Source organism: Scardinius erythrophthalmus (assembly GCF_964197995.2).
Source record: "Scardinius erythrophthalmus genome assembly, chromosome: 17".
Classification (NCBI taxonomy): domain Eukaryota; kingdom Metazoa; phylum Chordata; class Actinopteri; order Cypriniformes; family Leuciscidae; genus Scardinius; species Scardinius erythrophthalmus.
The window spans coordinates 18386716-18406902 of NC_138237.1; the positions used below are offsets into that span (position 1 = coordinate 18386716).

The 20187-nt window shown below is 35.6% G+C and overlaps 1 long non-coding RNA gene and 1 pseudogene across 2 annotated transcripts; both read right to left on the reverse strand.

The window, feature by feature from the left end:
• Positions 1-126: 126 nt before the first annotated feature.
• LOC308706079 lies at positions 127-16263 on the reverse strand (annotated as a pseudogene). Its single transcript has 3 exons — positions 15631-16263; positions 6590-6824; positions 127-974 (listed from the first exon to the last, which is right to left on the reverse strand). The product of its transcript is annotated as an uncharacterized misc_RNA (transcript).
• LOC308705666 lies at positions 11757-14297 on the reverse strand. Its single transcript, XR_014031949.1, has 3 exons — positions 13887-14297; positions 13636-13754; positions 11757-13528 (listed from the first exon to the last, which is right to left on the reverse strand). It is a non-coding gene; the product is annotated as an uncharacterized lncRNA (long non-coding RNA).
• Positions 16264-20187: the final 3924 nt, after the last annotated feature.

Sequence of the window (20187 nt, forward strand, 5' to 3'; positions counted from 1 at the left end):
ATTTCTCCAGCTTCAGCATCAGAAACTGTTGTAAGACATCAGAGCACCGTATAATGATCAAATTCTCAATAAAACACTATCATTTAGGATAAAATATTGCTAATTTCATTGCTCAGCTAGCAAACATCACATACTCCCTGGACGAATGACATCAATGATTGTGATTCTTCTTGGATCCCAAACACAGTCTTGCTCAAGACCACTTCGCACCATCCCACAGTGTGGAGGGCACCAAGCAGTGTCGTACCCATAATCATGCCAGGTTTTCTGCAATGGATGACCTTGATAATCAATCTTTATCACTTTACCAACATTAATCTTCACTCTCAGAACGCTTCTCTGATGCATAGGCATATGCGCAGGGACATTAAAGGCCTTTTCTACATCTCGGCTGAGGTAGACTCCACGTCCAAATATGCCATTAGACTGACAAAAGCCATGTGCTTTGATTTTTTCTGCATCCTCCTTAGATGTGCCATAAAACATTGTGTAGTTTTTGCCTTCAACTGGATCAGCAAGAATAGTGTTTTGAAGGCTTGGTGGAATTACATCAATAATAGTGATTCGCTGTGGATCCCAAACACAGTCTTCCTCAAGACCGCTTGACACCATCCCACAGTTTGGAGGGCACCAGGCAGTGTCGTACCCATGATCATGCCAGGTTTTCCGCATTGGATGACGTTGATGGTCAATTTTCTTCACTCTCCCAACATTGACCTTCACTCTAATAACAACTCTCTCGTGTGGCTTGTCAAGTGGGTATCTGCTGGCCTTGTTAAGATCTCGGCTGAGGTACACACCACGTCCCAGCATTCCATCTTGAGATGGCTGAAAGCCAAAGACTTTGATCTGTTCTGCTGCTCTTTCAGTAGTCCCGTGATACATTCGGTATATTTTATCATCCACAGGCTCTGCATTGCTTTGGAGACACGGCACACCTGGATACAAGTCACTCTCTGTCCACATGTTTAAGCCTAAAGGCAAAAAATAGCATAAAAACAAAAAATAACCAGTCAGTTTTCATGTTCAAGTTTGGATAGAGAACAGCAGAAAGAGTGAAGGAAGTCATTAAGGAGGAATATGTTTGTTTTTTTGTATTTTGTATAATATTAGAACATTTATCTAAACGGTCACATTCATGATATATATTACCTTTGTGATGACAAATTCAGTCTGAGCAGAGATCAATCGTCTTGGACACACCTAAACAAATAAGCTGAAGAGGCGGAGAAAAATGCATCTGAAGCAGCGCAACTGAGAACATTTTTTTTCTCTGAAGACATACTTAAACTTAATTCGACTATGCAAATTGTTGAAATGTCAGCATGTACAGTGCATGGGTAAATGAAGATTCACTGAATATTTGAGGCACAATTCATTTTCTGAAAATAAAATATCTCAACCAGTATGGCATTCCTGCAAAGAACATTATCAGTCTGTTGGGGTTCAAAGTAGCCTACAGGTACAGATTATGACTCAAGTGTGGACAGAACAGTCAGGCAATGATTTAATAAAAGATGAAAATAAGTCCAATAAGACTGAGGCTAAACAATGCTAAACAAGCAATGATACAAATGAGCAGGCTCAAATCTTAATTCAGAAAATGGCCAAGAATAAACTGGGATAAATTGACTGAATAACAGGCATGAGAAAAACTGGGCAAAGAACTGCAGAATTTTACAGTGATATTAACTATATTAACATTTTTTATTTCACTAGATAATAACACTAGAAGACGTTTTTAGATAACATATTGGCTACAGTATAAAGCCATCATTCTGGGATTTGTTAGGCTTTATAACGACCCATAAACCAAGACAAAGTGGTGTCTTACCTCTGTCGCTTCTATTGCTGATCGTTCGTTCTGAAAGCAGGGATAAATGGAATACCTTTCAGGGTGTGTCCATTACGGGAAATGCTCCTTTGAGTTTCAGTTTCTTTTCATCTTTGTAAACTATTATGTATTGCAACAACACTGTAAAATGTAATTAGTTGACCTTACTTAAAAAAAGTATGCAAACTCGTTGCCTCAAAAAAATTAAGCAAAGTAAGCTTAAGATTAGTGAGTTAGAAAAGCTTGTTTATTTTAAGTGTGCAGTACTAAATCAAGTAGTACCACTAGCACGTTTTTTTTATGTTCATGTAACTTAATAGTCATGATTAGTGTTAACTTAGTTTTTTCATTTTGTGTGGATTGCTTGATATAAATTTAACCCCACTTAGAATTACTAAATTCCTACAACTTAACACTTTTAGTTCTGCTCACTCATTTTTCAAGTTCACTTAAATTAAAGAAACCAATTTCTGAGTTAGGTTTACTTTATTAATTATAGCACTGTTATTGTACAGCATAATATTTAGAATTTCTTAAAAGTTTCCATTATAAAAAAAATATATTTTTTTTTTGTTTAATTTAGTTTTTAGACACATTGACATCAAGAATCAGCCTGTGAATCTCAACAATGGTGACAATTATAAAGCATGTTGCAGTGCATTCTGGGTGCAACCAATCAAAACTCATTCATGGCTCCCATCATGCATTGCTGCATGAATAAATAATGAGCTTATGATCAGGGGGTGATCTGTTTGTCACCATTGTTGAGATTCATACGCTAATTCTTGATGTCTGTGTCACTGTGTGTGCCTACATTAAAAAAAAAAAAATTGACGTTTTTTTATTATTTATTTGATTATTTGGATTTCATTGAAATGGCTAAAAATATTATCCTGTACCAGGACAGTGCTGTTATAATTAATAAAGTAAATCTAACTCAGAAATTAACTCTGAACTATATGAGTTCAGTGAATCAGGTCAAATGATTGTGAAATAACGATTATGTTAAAACACAACCATCACCATCAGATCACCTTTTCTGTTTGTTCATCTGGCTGTTATAACTCAGGTACAGCAGCCAAACAAAAGGTTAAAATAATGATAAGGGTCAAGAGCCCAACTAAAACAAACACTAATCGCCACAATGGTGGCTTAAAATTACGGTTTTCACCTTCAGCCAATAGTGGCTATTGAAGGGCGAGTCTTGGCGTGGCCATATATTGCCGTCTAGCGTAGAGAGGACTGATCTGCGCATGCCCACAGGTCATAAACTTACTTTTTCTAAATGAATCCAGCTCAAGTAGACTGAGCTGGTACGATTTTTCAACCTCAAAGTACAAGTAACTTACTAAAAGTGAGTGTTAATAGCAGGTTGAAAAAAAATGATTAAGGTCAATTTACTATTTTTAATTAAATACAATGTTTGCATTTACAGTGAACACTTTATGTAATGAAATTTGTAAAGCGTAGTGCTGTAAATTTGATTGATTATATAATTTTATGTTCAGAATTAAAAAAATTATAAAATTATGAAATTGATTGTAAGACTATTTGGTAAAACCGCGTTCCCTCCCCCCCCTCCCCCTCATACAATATATGATAAGTTTGAAGCATGATTGCCTTTGTAAAACTTCTATGAAAACAGGAACTGCACTTATCTCAATTTTACTTTAACTTTATAAAATACCTATGGTGTTACTTGGACTGCTTATGCCCCCCAATGGTAGAAGTCAAAGCTTTATGGTCCGATGCTTCTACATGGACTGAATTTCATGTAGGCCTAGATATTTCATATTTATATATATATTGCTATTGATTTATTTTAGAATACATGTTTTATTACTATTGCAATTAAAATATGAACTCTCTATTTTACCCCATTTTCCTATCATTTAAGCTTAATTTCTAATTTACAGGACCGGAAACCCCACACATTTAATCAGTTTAATGAACAATACATATAACTCATCTGATAGGATTTTAACACATGGAATTATTTATTTAGCTTATAAGTTAAACAAGAAAAATATATGTGATCAATATGACATGTCAGAAACTCGCTTCAGACCAGTAAATGCAATATTTTTTTATAAGGTATTTTGAAGCTTAAGCACACATGATCACAACACAAATACCATCATTGAAAAACACAGTGTACTGTTAAATGAAATTTGCTATTGGTTATGGACCACATTTCTTTCATGCTTAGAATAAAAAGCATCTTTGGAATCAAAATATCTGATTTTTTTTTTTTTTTTTTTTTTACTTTTGAACCACGCCAACTAAACTATTATATTTCCAAGTAATTTCTTCAAGAGGACCTATGCAAAATTCACTTTTACATTTGAACGTGTGTCGGCAGTGTGTGAACACAACCACCCTAAAATGGTGAACTTTGTGTGTTTTTGACATAACCTTGTATGTATTTGACAGTTTAAGCACAATATGATGTGAAAGACAACTTAGTTTAATACTCAAGAGACTGACATCTGTGCGTGGGCTTCGGATTTGCGCGCCCAGAAAGCCATATATCAGAAGTTTAGACTGATATGGCTTTAAAACACATGCAGCTTTAAATTATAAGTATTTTTTTTCTCACCTTGTCTGTTCTTATATTGTTGTTTATCTGTGTTTTGTTTTCGTTAGTTTTTTGGTCGATTTGTGTATTTTGTAGAATTTCTGTATGTATTTCTGCAATACATTTTTTTAATAAAAAAAATGAAAGTCTTAAATTTATATATATAAAGAAAAAACATGCAGATAATACACTTTCATGATGATAAAGAACTAAAGATACATGCATGAATTATGATAATTAAAGATATATGAATGATAAGAGCATGTTTTTCCTTCCACTCAAAAATGATGAATTTACAACATGGTATAATATGAGCTGAGCTGAAACTTTGCAGACACATTCTGCGACACCTCAGACTTATATTAGGTCTTGTAAAAATGGGCATAAAGGTCCCATTTCAGTAACAACCTTGATTTTAGCTTTGGATTTGAAAACAAGTGCAATGTGCAAAACAAGTTGCAATTATCAATGCAGTGCATTATTCATTTGACATGAAATCTTTTATTCTTAAAACTCATGAAAAAGGAAGCGGTACATTTGCAGTTTCTACCTGTTGTTGTTATTCTTTCTTCTTAACAATAATAAGCATATTGGAGCTATTTTGCACTTTGTTTATTTTAGGCTTAAGTTATAGTCTAATTTATTTATTTTCTTTTCTTGCTAAAAGTTAACTTGCTTTATTTTGCATTTATGCTTATTTTTTTGTTTATTTACATTGTCGTTTATTGGTCACGTGGTGCTATGTTAATTTGCAAAAATAGGTCAAGGTGGGAGGAAGGAGGGCTGAGATGGCATATGGTTTTTTACCACAGCGTGAGAGAGGCAGCAGGAAATGTCTGTGAGCTTGCTTATATGTGTAAATAAACCTCCTTGAACTCATCTTTTGCTATGGACATTAGTTTATTTTGGTGCGTAAAGCCTAACCCATGACGTAGCCTCAGTGGCCATTTGAGAAGTTTGGTATTATTAGTTTTGTTTAAGTGTATGGACAAATAGCCACTACAAAGCACATTGCACATTTGGGTAAATTACATAAATTATCTGAATCTGCTGTGGATCCCAAACACAGTCTTCCTCAAGACGACTTCGCACCATCCCACAGTTTGGAGGGCACCAGGCCCATTCTCATGCCAGGTTTTCTGCCATGGATGACCTTGATAATTAATCTTCTTCACTGTGTAAAGGCTGTGGAATGCAAACACAGGATAAACACACAATGGAGAAATGCTGGTCCTGCAAAGCATCCATTTGCCCCTTCATGAAGAATCATGTTTGTCGAAGGAAAGGGAAGTAACCCGATACACTTTGCTTTAAAGGAAGGAATGAACTCTGTACTAGACGTTCCTCTAGAAGTTGGGGTCTAAAATGAAATGGGCCTTTGGTTTTATTAATTCATCCTTTCAAAGATTTTACTTATAGACTGAATTTCATAATTCACAAATTCTCTATTCACTCTTTTATCTAATAATTTGTATAGATTTTGTATAAAACATGCACCTGCACAGCCTCACAATTTACTGTATGTGTACAAGGTGTTAGTTAGAATTACGGATCCTGGCATAGACATAATCCGTTAAGAACGTTTTCACTTCTGCTTCCCTCCCACCTCTGAATAATGTACAGTACAGATCAAGTTATTCAAGGTTGACAGGTCAGGATGGGATGGGAAATGATCAGAGCCTTTTTTATCATTTACATATCCAAAGTTGGCTTGCATTTCTTCTGGGAATGAAAAGATCAAAGCTCTCAGGATTTCAATTTTAGGAAGAGAAGAGGATCAGTGTGAAATATGTGTCAATGTTATCATATATTGCCTAAAAAGCAAGTTTTATACTTTGTATTTTTTTAATAGAAGGAAATGTCTGACTTCTGCTTGCTGGCTGGATAAATAAGATATTGAAAGTTAATGCTGGGTTCTTCTTAAATTTGCTCTTTGTTTTACATCTAGTAAAATATCTAGTCATATCTAGTCATATTTAATTATATTTTACATTTATAACAATGTTTAAAATAAAACATAACTCAAAGATTTGTGCAAGTTTCATTTATTCATACCTAGCAACAGGGGCAGAATTTGTAGTACAATATGATCATCATTTCACAGAACATGAGTAGTTTAAATCTAACAGCTGGTATGACATTTATACACAAATATTAATATTATTAAAGGATTCCACAAAAGCTTTCCTCCACTTGATTTGGTGATCCTTGCATTTTTGGCCATATTTCACCAATGACTGTGATTCGTCTTGGATCCCAAACACAGTCTTCCTCAAGACCACTTGGCACCATCCCACAGTTTGGAGGGCACCAGGCAGTGTCGTACCCCTTATCATGCCAGGTTTTCTGCAATGGATGACCTTGACGATCAATCTTTTTCACTCTCCCAACATTGACCTTCACTCTCAGAACTACCCTCTGGTTCTCAGGTATGTCCAGAGGGTATCTGGAGGCCTTCTGTATATCTCTGCTGAGGTAGACGCCAGGCCCAAGCATCCCTTTAGAAGATTGTTTGAAGCCAGAGACTTTGATATTTTCAGCAGCCTGCCTTGATGTGCCATGGTACATTCTGTAGACTTTACCCTCAGTTGGTTCTAGGTAACTCTCAAGACATGGTGGAGCACCTGCACCCAAGTCATCTTCAGCCCACATGTTTGCACCTGGACAAATCAAATCTTGAACAATTAAAACTCAGAATTTTGCTGGGCATAAAGGGCATAAAGACAAGCTTAAAATGGCATTAAGAAGTCATTTATATTTACAATATAAAATCATTCCAGTTGTTATGAGATTTCTTTTTGGCCATATAAACATAATGACCAAAAAAGCACCAAATAGATTTTCACAAAAACAAAGTGGTGCCTTACCTCTGATGTCGCTTCTAATGCTGATAACTTCCTTCTGAGAGCAGGCCTATATATGCATCTTTCAGGGTGTGTCCATGACGAAAGGTTCAGTTCAGGTTTAGTAGCTTCAGTTTAAATCATCTTGGTAAACATTTTTACAGATTTCTGAAGTGTTGATTTTAAAGAGAAAAATGTTAAGATTGTACAATTATAGGATAATTGTTTGGTAAAACTGTTGCCTTCTTCTTTTTTTTCTTTTCTTCTTTTTTTTTACCTTTTTTTTTTTACTTTCTTTAAACTGAAAAGAGCAACCCATGACTTTAAATATGTACTTTTATTTGAGGTCAAACAAGTCAACAAATGAATTAGAAAAAGGTGAAAGTTGGAAACACTCTCCACACCAGTAAATACCATATATTTTACAGGATATTTCATGTTCAAACCAACAGTGGAGGCTGACCAAAGGAACTAGTTTAACCAACATAGTTTGGATCAATACCACTATCACTGTTTGCTATTAATAACTTTCTTATCAAGTTTACACTCTCTCATCTTACGGCTTTGCATTTTTGTTCCCAGAACATTTGCATGTCAATAGAATACATGAGATATAGATAAAAAGACGGATGGTGTTATAATATGTCACGTAGGCTTATATGGTGGTTGTAATGAGCACACGATGCAGGAAATCAACAAACACAGTCTTTAATGATAAATCCTGAAAGGATACACGCAGGAGATCACAAGAGAAGCAATACTGCACAAACACATTATACTAAGACGTTAATGACACTGAACATTGAACAGAGGAAACTAAGTGTTTAAATACACAGACAGAGTAATCAACAGAACAGGTGAGGAACTAATGAGTATGGAATCAAACTAGCAGACATCAGGTAAACTAAAATATAAATAGAATATATCAGCTCTATGGCATTCAAAATGTGCTTTTGTATTGTGATTGTTACACACCAAACATTATAAAATATCAAAAAATTATAATTTAATGAAAGACAGTTGCATTTGTTGCTGCACAGTTGCTGCATTTCATAATTTTATTTTCAGATTTTCCTAAATCTTTGTTTACTGTCTTGTTATTTTCAGAAAGTCAGCTTTCTTAATTTTTCCCCACATAAAAAGAGTTAGCCTATTAAAATCCTTTATAGTCGATAATATTATAAGAATATTTCCAAATATATTTTAAATGTATTTTTATCATTTATTATTATTATTTAAAATATATTCTTCTTTTAAAAATGACTGTTAGTCTTGTTATAGTCTCACTCTCAACCTCACGGGCCAATCTGAGGTACAGAAACGGCCCGAACCCTTTGCTACATTCCACAGACCTCTTTCACATGGAAACATGTAGCCTACTAACAAAAGAAATTTGCATTCAGAGGTTACACCTTTTGGGTGGGTAGGAGACCATTTGTCTAGAAACCACCTTCCTTTTTGTGTCAGTTATCCCTAAACTCTTAAAAACCTTATTACCTTTTGTTTTACTTATTTGGAAATTAGACATTTGTACCAGTCGCAATGAGACATTTCAAATGATACTAAATACTCAACGTTAATTCACATTAAACCATAAATTTTGGGTGAATTCAGGTGATTTGAGCATGAGAGAGAGGGGGTGAGGGAAGAGGGAATGAAATGTAGATTAGGATCACTCGGATGTGAAACTTTCGTCTTGACTGTGCTTGAGGGCTAGTTCAAATGTTAATTTCCAGAGAGGTCCTTTGTCCTCTCATGGGTCTGGTCGGCATTTTGTAATTTCTCAATTCTTACACATTATAGTTCTCCCACCACACACACATAACCCATAAGTGTATCTGTAAATACACCAAGTGACCATTATTACCAGTGGCGGAACTAGAGTTTTATACATGGGGTGGCCAGGGGGTGGCGCCACTGCCACTTTCGGGGGTACACAGTACACACACACACACACACACACACACACACACAGACAGACAGTGGAAAAGCTTATGGAAAGAATTGGGTCACTCTGTTTGTGTCTATAAGTGTTGAACATCCAAAATATTTGCAGAAAACAAAGCTGAAGCACCAAGGAGATAAGATACCGTAGCATGTGTCTGTTATGAACTGCTGCGTTTATTTTGGGTGTATTCACACCAGGAAAGTCCGATAGTTCACTTGCTTTGGTCCGGACCAAATAGGATGTTGATTTTTTTTGTTTGGTACGGTTCGCTTTCACACTGCTCTTTTTGCAAGTGAACCAAAATGTGTAAACAAAACCACACGTGTGCTAAGGTCGTCCATTCATTGGACAGGAATTCTCAAACAGGGAAAAGCAGGAAGTGCACAAACAGGCTCAGCATGGAGATATTTCGTAATGTAATATTTGTTATTTTACTGATTTGGTGTTATTCTCTACAAATGCAATATGAAGAAACTATATGGTATAGATAAAAGCCCACCCGCACCGACAATTGATTGCTTGGGTCCTTACATGCGCTTCGTGAGGCACACTAGCTGCCACACACACACAAGGTCTCTCGCTCCCTCTTTCTCTGCCGTGCGCGCGCTCTTGCTCGCTCGCTCGCTTTAGACACAATTATGCCAAAATGTCCGTTTTGTTAAGTATCCTCATAAGAGCAGTCAAATAAAAAGGCGCAGTTTTCTGCAGTTGGGTCGGTTCATGTTCACACCGTAAACGAACCGTACCAGAGTTCGTTTGGAACCGTACCGAGACCACCTCGTCAGCTGGGTCTCGGTTCGATTGTTTGGTCCGCACCCGAGTTCGATTGCTGTATTCACACCTGCTCAAAAGGTCCGCACCAAGGTGGGAAAAAAAAAAAAAAATAGCAGGCATCAAGCAGACATGTAGGCTACTTGAAAAATTTTAACAATTTTATTGCCCATCAATATAAAATCTTATCCTAGGAAGATTTAATACAACATAATTATTTATAATTTATAATTATTCTTTCTAATTATAATTATTTATTATTTTATTATTAAATTTTTTTGTGTTCATTTTTGGGTGAACTATCCTTTTAATCTGGCAAAATCATCTCAACTTAAATTCTTGAATTGGGTATGTGATTGACTGCCTGTGTCTGGTAGATGCTCTGAGCTGTTCCTGGTCCTGAAGTCTGACCACACTGACTCTGACTAGCCAGTGGTGATGCAAGGGCTGGGGTCTGTTTGCACCTGATCTGCCTGTTAGTTCAGTCATTTTAAGCCAAAATGGGGGTCAACCTTGAACAAATTGCAACAGAAGCAAACTCAACTGATTTTGTATCCTCAATATGTCCTAAGTAAGGAAAAACAAGTCCCGAAGAATCCTATTAGGGGAAAGTTTCGAAAAAGACCCAAATATATCCTAAGCCTATTCATTTTCTCACATGAATAGGCTAAAAAATGTAACCTTTAGATATCACCATGAAAATTACTGAGTTGATTACTTATATCAAGACAAACAAAAATGTATTACAAGTTTTTTTAAATAATCTAATTATGCTTAGTTATAATTATAATCTAATTATGCTAATTTGCATAAATACCACAACAGATCTAAACATTGGGTATAGCCAGGTGAAAATGTCTTGTTGAATCTTGTTGACACATAACAGCAAAATACTAAATATTAAGGTCTGAATGGAAACCATTACGGCTACCCATGAGCATTAATACATGAGGCAGGAAGAAACCAGCCTTTATTAATTTTTAAGAGATTGGGTTTGGGGCTGGGTATGTGGGACTGTTTCTGGGGATGAGTCTGAGGAAAGAACAGGAGACAATGGTAGGGAGAATGCAGAAGACAAAAGGTAGGCAAAATAAAAAGTAAATCCCCAGAAACAGTTTTCGAAACTTTCCCCTGATGGGATTCTTCTGGACTTTTTTTCCTTACTCAGGACATATTGAGGATACAAAATTATTTGAGTTTGCTTCTGCTGTAATTTGTTCAACCTTTTTTTCATAAAAATGACTGGACTATGTTTTGTGCTTATTTAAAAAGAACTCTGATAGCCTATCTCTCCCTTTCTTTTCATGTTTAATTTACCCTGTTCAAAAATATGACAAATTTAAAATATGATTCCAAATTCCAATCATATTCATATTATCATCATCATCCAATTACCAACATTTTTATCTTAACTCTTTCTCGCCAGTATAAAAAAAATTGTGTTTTTTGGTAATTTTCACAATTTCATGGCACCCCAGAATATTTTGTTGTATGAATATCTGAACACACCAAAAGAAAGAACAGACCCTGTGCTTTAAAAAAAAAAAACTATTTTATTCTATAAAGGTCTTTTCTTGAGAATATTACAACACACAAACAACAGCATGGATTCTTGGTCCATTTCTCCACAAGTTTTCCCATTTTTTCAATTTCCGTTATACCATTTAAGTTTTGTTTCTGATTTACAGGACTGTTTCCCTGGAAATCCCTCACTTAATCAGGAAATACGTACACAGCTGTGACAGAAAGTGTGTAAACATGTCAAATTAAAGATCAACACATGAAATTATTTACTTTTATTTGAAGTTAAACAAGAAAAGTAACTGTGACCAATAAGTTTCCATGTTAGAAATTTGCTCCACCAGTAAAATACAAAAGATTGAATAGGGTATTTTGAAGATTAAGCACGTTGTTTTTCCGAAGGATAGTGTTTGCAAAGTCTGTTGAATCATTTGGTAAAAGTGTGTTGTCCATTAAAGCAGAGAGTTGTCCTGGTTCCAATATTTTGATAAGTCTGAAATAAAACACGGTGTGTCCATGTTACAGGTTTGTTGACCTTTATGAAACTTGTAATAGCAATAATCTTTCGTTATTCTTTTGTGCAAAGAATTGACTCGGGTCTGAGGTTTCAATTGTTTACTGAAAGTTATTTCTCTTGATTGTGCAACAGAAACAAACTCTGGTCAAAAACGGTTGCTCTGTTTTTCTTTCATTCTTAAAGGAAACACCTATTCTTAAAGACGCTTCAAGGCAGTCCAATAGTAAAACAGAGCAAACCATTACAGAGAAAAAAGGGGTGCTCAATGAATGTACGCAAATAACATTTACAATCACACGAGACATTTTGAGTATAAAAAGAAAATTTGTAATTCTTGAAAAGCATCAGAGAAGTGCATAGAGCAGGTTCAGTTTAATATTAATATTCATTTTTATGTATTTATAGATATCTTCAGGGTAAGGACAATTGGGGATTAGTAGCCTATGTGATGATTTCACATTACTTTCCATTCACACATTTTAAGTTAAAAGCACCTGATGGTTTCTATAAAGTAACAGTTATTATGACTATAACATAACAGCATTTTTACATTACCTCTCAAGGGTAATTTTAATGCTAAACAATCATGCTAAACGTCACACACTGACTGCTTATAAAGCTTATACTGTAATAAAGCAGACTGCAAAACAGAAAATGAAACAGTTTATTGGTCAAGGAATTATTTGGGATTAACCTGTTAAATGTGTTCAGAGTGTGTGTTTTTCCACTTAGTACGAGTCAACACCATCTGAAACAAAATACATAAAATATGTTGGTTCTATGAGAATAGAACAACAGATCTTCTTATTATACTTTGAGGCATTTACTCGTATCAAAACAGAAAAGACCATTTTAATTCTCATGCATCCCTGTAAATGCAGAGTGTCTGCAGATAATCATTAATGTGAACAAGCAAATAACTGCAAAGCTCCTGATTATACAGTGTGACAGAAGATACACAAAAACAACAGTGATAACGGACAATAATTTGGCAAGACAGTCCTGTTTTTTCTTCCTTTAAGGTTTATGTGAGTATTTCGATTAGGATCAGTAACAAAAAGAATAGACCGGGTAAAACAACTTCTAAAAATGGGTAGATCATTTCAATGACCTGAATCCTCTGTGGATCCCAAACACAGTCTTCTTCAAGGCCGCTTGGCACCATGCCACATTTTGGAGGGCACCAGGCAGTGTCATAACCATGATCATGCCAGGTATCCTGGATTGGATGGCCTTGGCAGTCAATCTTCTTCACTCTCCCAACATTGACTTTCACTTTCAGAACCACTCTCTGGTATGCACGCAGCTTCAGAGGATATCTGCAGGCCTTCTGTAGATCTCGGCTGAGGTAGACACCACGTCCCAGCATGCCATCATTAGACTGACGAAATCCCTCTTTTCTAATTTTCTTTGCAGCCTTCATGGATGTGCCATGATACATTGTGTAGACTTTACCTGATCTTGGATATGTGTTGCTTTGGAGGGAAGTTGAATCATTTCCACCACCCATTTTCACCTGGACAAATCACAAATAGTGTAAATATCTTCAAACAAATAACAAGATTTATACTGGATCACAACTTAAATAAAAATAAATTATGTTGAAAAGAATCTTACACTTACAAAGCCAACCAATAGGCCTACCACCAATCGTCGAATTCAAACTCAACGACAAGCTATTTGGTCCCGGGAAATGCCTAGTCCAGCCCTCTTCTCTTTTTATGGTATCCTACTTGAGCAAACTTTTAGCCCGTAGACCCGTTAAAACATTACAATATAGCATTAAACAGTGAAGTTGAAGGCATACACAAGAATACCGGCACTTTTCAAACGGTATGCTAGCCCTTTCTGAAAGTAAAAATGAAAGAACTCACTTTAAACGCAAGGGTGCGATCACCAAGCGCTGTCGCGTACATTCAACACTAATTAAAACCTTAGTTTCAGCAGCGGGATATTTCTAAAACAATTAAATCTCCCGTTTGTCTCCGCGTCCTTCTTCTACTTTCACTTCAGTGAATCGCCATTGGCCATTCATGTACATCCACATCAAGCGACGTCACCCATCCACTGCAGCCATCAGGCCAAAACCATGAAGATTAAAATAGCACGCCAGCTCTTGGTTTGTTTGCTTTTTGCTGATAATAGTGTTCAGTGTTCTGTTGGTGGACTTCTGAACTGGACAGGCAAGGTCTTTTTCGCGTTCCGCTCTGTCTCGCGCATAGTCGAGACGCGTCCGGCAAGTGGTCTACTGGTGATCTAGTGGTTTTTAATCGCTCAAGTCACCAACTCCCCTTTCCACATTTTTTTTAGTCCAATATAAATTCATAGATTTTATAATTATTCATAAATTCGCCATTTAAATATTTTCCAGCCAAAAGACACATGGAACACCATTAACAAGAAAACAACACTATTTTCTTGTCCTTTTTTTAAAAAAACATTATATAAAGGCATATTAACATACTTTTTAACAAACCATTTTGCATTTTGATTTTACATTGCTTCAGAAGTATACTTATAATAATTCATTACTATTAAAATCAATATTACCTATTTAAATCAATTAAGACTAATAATAAATCATCATTTATACTCTATGCATGTTTGTTTATAGCAATGAAAGTAGTGCTAAAAAAAAATATGCAGGCTGATATATGCGACACAAAACTTCAAGGCAACTAAAATGTGTTTAAAGAAGGCATAATTTTAATAAATTTTATTTCTACAGCTTCAGCATCAGAAAATGTTGTAAGACATAGTCAGAGAGCACTGTATAATGATCAAATTCTCAATAAAACACTATATTTTAGGATAAAATATTGCTAATTTCATTGCTCAGCTAACAAACCATCACATAATCCTTAGATTGGACGAATGACATCAATGACTGTGATTCGTCTTGGATCCCAAAAACAGTCTTGCTCAAGACCACTTCGCACCATCCCACAGTGTGGAGGGCACCAAGCAGTGTCATACCCATTATCATGCCAGGTTTTCTGCAATGGATGACCTTGATGATCAATCTTTATCACTTTACCAATATTAACCTTCACTCTCAGAACTGTTGTAAAGTTTTTCTTTCTTCAAAGCAGAGACCAGGAGACAGTCGGGATCGCGTTCAACGGAAGTTATTCTTTATTAAGAACTCCTCTGTACACGGCTGTAGAAACTTCCAACATGATCAGTCTAACTAAAACATTATACATTGTAGCTATATACATTCCAAGGGGGAGGGATTACATAGAGGCGGGAACTCTGAATAAAGCATGCAAATGAAGTGGGAACACACCCTACTCTGAGTCCAATTGAATCAGCATAACTATTCACATGCTGATACTGGCCAGGAACTCCAATTCCAAAAGCCATCCCAGAGCCATTAAAGACAATAGGTGAAAGTCAATCAACCTAACGACTCAACGTCTGGGCTCCGAAAGGTGAGAATCAAGTGATCTGACTTATTTAAAACACAATAGAGAAAACAAGTCTGGCAGGAAAGGAGACTCTTTGCTGGAGACTCAATAATCATCTGAAATCAGTCTACTAAACTTTATCAGTTTATATACTATTGCAGTGGAAAAACTAAATTAAACTTTTAATAAAAATGTAATCCAACAGAACGCTTCTCTGATGCATAGGCATATGCGCAGGGACATTAAAGGCCTTTTCTACATCTCGGCTGAGGTAGACTCCATATCCAAGTATGCCATTAGACTGACAAAAACCATATGCTTTGATTTTTTCTGCATCCTCCTTAGATGTGCCATAAAACATTATGTAGTTTTTGCCTTCAACTGGATCAGCAAGAATAGTGTTTTGAAGGCTTGGTGGAATTAAATCAATAATAGTGATTCGCTTTGGATCCCAAACACAGTCTTCCTCAAGATCGCTTGACACCATCCCACAGTTTGGAGGACACCAGGCAGTGTCGTACCCATGATCATGCCAGGTTTTCTGCCATGGATGACCTTGATGCTCAATCTTCTTCACTCTCCCAACATCGACCTTCACTCTAATAACAACTCTCTCGTGTGGCGTTTCAAGCGGGTAAATGCTAGCCTTGTTAAGATCTCGGCTGAGGTAGACACCACGTCCCAGCATTCCATCTTAAGATGGCTGAAAGCCAAAGACTTTGATCTGTTCTGCTGCTCTTTCAGTAGTCCCGTGATACATTCGGTATATTTTACCATCCACAGGCTCTGTATTGCTTTGGAGATACGAAACACCTGGATACATGTCACTCTCTGTCCACATGTTTAAACCTAAAGACAAAAAATAACTGCAGTTAAAAAAATCTACAGTTTTCATGTTCAAGTTTGGATAAAGAACAGGAGAAACAAGTCGATAAGGAGGAATACATGTTTGTTTTGGTACATTTTGTAGAATATTACAATATTTGTCTAAATAATCTCATTCAGGGTATGTTACTTACCTCTACAAAGACAAATTTAGTCTGAGACGAGATCAATCCTCTTGGACACACCTTAAACCAATAGGCTGAGGAGGCATCTAAAAAAAGCATCTAAAGCAGTGAGTACAATGTAGCCTACAGTATTTTTTTTTCTCCCTTAATTGTTTACACTGCAAATTGTTTTATTCTATGAAATGTAAGCACGTACATTTATTTACACACTTTTAAGTGCAATGGGTAGCATTCATTTTGTTAACGAAATCTGACAAAAAAATGTTTGTCAACAAGTTTTTTTTCCAATGACTAAGACTAAGATGATGAGACGACAATAAGGTTATTAAACGGTAACGTCTCCAGTCACTTTCGTAACTTTGTTCCCTAACAAGAGAGAATGAGACAGTATGAGCTACGCTATGGGATGTATGCAACGAGGCATCTTTAAGATGTCAGTTTTACATACATTCTATATCATAAACATCTTAAAGACATTTTCTAAACATCTATTTTACATCTGACAGGAAGCGTCCTAAAGACCTATTGCAAATGAGCAAACTAAAATATACATCTTCCAGATGTAAGCACATCAAAATATACGTCTCCGTGATGTGTGCTATCAGGGAAGAGTTTAAATCCACCAATCAGAGCTCCTCTTTTAAAAGGATATATTTTCTGCCTGGTGTTTAACTTAATATTTTCAATCTGGCAACCATGCACATGTGCTCTCTCTACACTCTACGGAGTTCAGCGATCTGCTGTTTTTTGCTTCAACTAAATCTGTGATCATCAAACCTTTCATGAACTGTAATAATCCAAACATGGATCTCGACTTGGCTATATTGTTTACGATTATGGTTGCTGCTGAATAAATACAGAAACGCAACCTCAGTGTATAGTTGAGGTAGGGCATAGGCTACTCAAGAATACGTCAAGCTGTTATTTGAACAGGCACATTTCAAACGGTTGGCTAATTGCTAGCACTTTCTGAAAATGGATAAGGGACTCACTTTCAGTGTTGCCAACTAATTTTCAGGGGAAGTTGCTAAAGGCAGATCGATTTGTTGCTAAAAGTTGCTAAATGACGTTGTGACGTCATAGCGTTATGACGTCATTACGTAATCGCAAAGCAAAACTACGCCATTATGAAATACGTAGATATTATTGTTTGTTAAAGAAATTTTATATATATATATATATATATATATATATAAACTTTTTTTTTTTCTAAAAAAATTTGGTTTAGGGTTTAGTTACTAAACTAACTAAACCCTAAACCAACTTTTTTTTAGTTAAAGGTGGGGTATGTAATTCTCTTTTTTGGCCATTTTTTCAAAATCACTTGAAATCCTATTCCTAAACCCCTTACAGCCACTGAGATAGAAACGCTGAAATGAAAATTATGCAATTTAATCATCTGTGGAACGGGCAGGACTCGAAAAACTCCAGCCAATCATTTCCAAGATCACCTAGAATCATTGGACAGTAAGTGCGTCAATCAAACGGTCGTACCATACCCCTCTCCCCCATCCATGTCCATGTTCTTCGAATGGGTGGAGTCAAAGGAAAGAAGGACCATTTGAGTTGTGTATTTTCAAAATCTGCCGGCCGTTTTGCAAATCACATACCCCACCTTTTAAGACCTAAAACAACTTTTTTTAGTTAATGATCTGTAAGACTGGGGCTTTATTAATGCTGTTCATTTATTCAAGTAATTTATTTGACATTTGGGTATAAAGTGTTTTAATTCTACAATATATGCTGTAAAAAGGCTGTTCAACCTCTTCAGGTAGAACGGTGACTACTGCAGTTCAAATTTCCTATTGGAAGTTGTGGTGCCCTTACCAGCTCACCACACCCTTGCGAGTGTTGTTTGGATTAGAGTCACTTTCCAAAAGTTGCTAAAAGTTGCCAAATAAACTTTAAAAATTGCTAAATTTGTTGCTAGGTGCTTTTTGAAAAAAAAGTTGCTAGGGTAGTCTGAAAAGTTGCTAAATCTAGCAACAAAATTGCTAAGTTGGTAACACTGCTCACTTTAGATGCACGAGTGCGATCACAAGCGGCTGTCGCGTACACAGACAGTCAGAACCAATTAAAACCTTCGTTTCAGCTGGGCAGAGCAGACAATCAAATATTCCGTTTTAGCTCATCTACACTATTACATGCGCGAAAGGAGTGATGCTGCTGGCGCTTTAAATGTTGTTCACTGCGTAACGCGAACATTTGTGGCTTTAAAACTTAAGCTATCACACTTTATGAAAATATTTACTATTCCACTCCGAAATTCTGATTCTGGCTGTTGAATGTGTGTGTGTGTGTTTTCTCCCCGTTTTTTACTTTCACTTTCCAAGTGAATCACCATTGGCCATCAAGCGACGTCGTCACCACTCCACTGCAGCCAATCAGGCTAAAACCAAGAAGATTGAAATAGCGCGCCAGTTCAACTTTTCTGTTTGATAGCCTGTTCAGTGTCGTGTTCGTGTTGGTGGACTTCTGAACTGAACACACAACCTCCCCTTTCCCCCCTTTTTTGATTGTTTTTAGCTATTAATACATTTTATAATTAAAGTCACCATTTAAATAGTTTCCAGGTAAGAAACATATGGAACAAAATTAACAAGAAAACAACACCATTATTTTTCTTTATTTTTTTTTCTTTACTGTATCTTTATTTAGACTACAGGCAGATTAACATACTTTTTACCAAAACCATTTTGCATTTTGATTTTACATTGATTCAGAAATATAACAACAATAATTCACTATAATTAAAATCAATATTATTTAAATCAAATACAAATAAAGCATTACTCAACTTATATGCATGTTTGTTTTTAGCAATGAATGAACAAGTAGTGTAAAAAAAAAGTATAGGCCGGTATCCTATATGACAAAACTTCAGAGCAACGAAAATGTGACTTTTTCACATAGGGCCAGACAGCTTTTTTTCCCTTAATAAATGAAATCATCATTTAAAAACTGCATTTTGTATTTACTTGGGTTATCTTTGTGTAATATTAAAATTTGTTTGATGATCTGAATTATTTAAGTGTGACGCATATGCAAAAAAAAAAAAAAAAAAAAAAATCAGGAAGGGGGCAAACAATTTCTCACAGCACTGTATTACCTTTGTGATGACAAATTCAGTCTGAGCAGAGAATAAGCTGAAGAGGCGGAGACAAGAGAACACGATATAGTTTTTTTTGTCTTACGACATAGTGACACTTAATTTGAATATGCAAATTGTTTTATTCTATGAAATGTTAGCACGTAAGTGTCATATGGGTAAATTAAGATTCACTGAATGTGCTTGTATTTGATATCTTTCAGGGTTTTTTTTTTTTTTACATCCAAAATCCAAGAGACTCTTAATATATTGATAATTTTGAAGCAATCAGGTGATGTAACCTTGTCAAACTTCTGAAAACAAACAAAAACTGCACTAATCCCAATTTTACTTTAACTTTATAAAATACTTGGTGTTATGGAATTTCTGGACTGCTTGGACTGCTTATACTAGCCCCCCAATGGTAGAAGTCAAAGCTTAATGGTCCGATGCTTCTACATGGACTGCTGAATGATTTGAGATTTCTAAGCCATTTAATGTAGGCCTATATATTTCATATTTATATATGATATTGTTGATTTATTTTAGATTACATGTTTCATTATGTTGCAATAAAATAAGAACTATCTATTTTACCCCATATATTATATATATATATATATATATATATATATATATATATATATATATATATATATTTTATCAG